The following is a 2,262-nucleotide window of genomic DNA, read 5'->3' on the forward strand; positions in this document are numbered from 1 at the left end:
TTTTGAAAGACAGACAAAAAATATATAGAGATGGACAGACAAAATGCACTAAGATACACAGACAGACAGATACAGACAAAAACACAGGTGAAGATTGAAGAATAAACACACATACATACGCACATAGACAGACAGGCAGGTAGACAGAAAGACACAAACATATAGGGACAAATCGACATTAGACAGACAGATACAGACAGACACACAGGCAAAGAGACAGACAGATAAAAAAAAACAGGCGAAAGAGGAAGACACTGACCAGGTAGAGAGAGAGAGAGAGAGAGAGATAATATAAATAAAAGCAAACAAAAATAAGAAAGAAAATATTATGTAAGCCAGAGAGAGAGAGAGAGAGAGAGAGAGAGAGAGAGAGAGAGAGAGAGAGAGAGAGAGAGAGAGAGAGAGAGAGAGAGAGAGAGAGAGAGAGAGAGAGAGAGACATCCGGAGAAATAAACATAGACAGACAGGACAGACAAAGACCAAATAGACAGACACAGAAAGAGACGGAGAAAAAGTCAAGCAAATAGAGAAAGACAGACAGACAGACAGACAGACAGACAGACACAGACGAATAAATCAACAGAGACAGAGAAAGAGAGAAGAAAAAAAGAAGACAGGATGAGATAGAAAGGAAACAGACAGGAAAACAGAGGGGGAAACACACACACACACACACACACACACACACACACACACACACACACACACAAGGGACGCCCAGACACCGCAGAGGACAGACATGGACATAAAAGGCGATAGAAAACATTGAAAAACACACAAAAAAAACACACCTCACACATATATAAATAAATTCAGGGTTACCGGAGGGAGAAATCACACACACACACACACACAGAGAGAGAGAGAGAGAGAGAGAGAGAGAGAGAGAGAGAGAGAGTCCCCTTTCCCAACGAGTGATCGTGACATGAAGTTGACGATTAAGTGTTTGTGGTATAATCCAGTATTTTCTTCATCACCACCACTATCATCACCATCACCACCACCATCACCACCATCACCACCACCATCACCATCACCACCACCATCATCACCATCACCACCACCATCACCAACACCATCATCACCATCACCACCACCATCACCATCACCACCACCATCACCACCATCAATACCCTTCCCATCCCTTACCATAACATTACGACACCACCACCACCATCATCACCACCACCACCACCATCCCTCACCACCACCACCATCACCTTCCCCAAGAGGCGTCCAAGCAAGGAGGACACTGAGGGAAGGCTTTTTAGTGTGTTTGACCAGAAGGAGGAGGAGGGGGAGGAGGAGGAGATAATGGATACAGTTGTGTGAGGTCTCCATTAGTGAGGAAGAACAGGGAGGAGGAGGAGGAGGAGGAGGAAGAAGGGGAAGAGGAGGGAGGAGGTAAGGGAAGGAAAGGAGGAAAGGAGGGAGGGAGGGAGAGAAAAGCTACCAAATGTGAGAATTAGGTTAAGGGAGAGAAGGAAGGAAGGAAGGAAGGAAGGAAGGAAGGAAGGAAGAAAGGGAGGGAGGAAGGTGGAAGCGGAGGAAAGAAAGAATGGTATCAAATAGAGATGGAGGAAGAATGGAGAGAAAAAATGGAGAGAAGGAGGGAGGGAGGGAAGGAGGGAGAGGAGAGTTGCAAAGTGGATGAAGGGAAGGAAAGAGGAAAAAAAAAAGAGAGGAAGAAGAAGAGGAAGAAGCATAAGGAACGAAATCAAGAGAAGAAAGAAAAGAAGAAAGAAATGAAAGAAAAAACAATAAAGGAAGGAGATAACAAAAGAAAGAAGGAGAGAGAGAGAGAGAGAGAGAGAGAGAACAGGAGAGAAAAAGGGGAGGGAAGGGAGAGAAGTCGTGAGATAGGCTGAAAGAGAGAGAGAGAAGAGAGAGTGGAGGAGGAGAGAGAGAGAGAGAGAGAGAGAGAGAGAGAGAGAGAGAGAGAGAGAGAGAGAGAGAGAGAGAGAGAGAGAGAGAGAGAGAGAGAGAAATATAAACAAAAAGAAAACAAAAATAAGAAAGAAAATATTATGTAAGAGAGAGAGAGAGAGAGAGAGATAACAAAGTATATAAATTTTTCCGACCCAAAATAACAAACATTCTTGAGCGAGGAAAAAAAAATATATACAAGAAAACAAACTCCCAAAAATAGAAGCGATTACTCTCTCTCTCTCTCTCTCTCTCTCTCTCCTTCCTTTCTTCCAGTGTTTACCTTCCTCCTCCATCTCCCTTCTTCTTTACCTCCCTTTCTTCTCCCTTCTTCCC

This window comes from Eriocheir sinensis, chromosome 68 (genome assembly GCF_024679095.1).
Source record: "Eriocheir sinensis breed Jianghai 21 chromosome 68, ASM2467909v1, whole genome shotgun sequence".
Taxonomy (NCBI): domain Eukaryota; kingdom Metazoa; phylum Arthropoda; class Malacostraca; order Decapoda; family Varunidae; genus Eriocheir; species Eriocheir sinensis.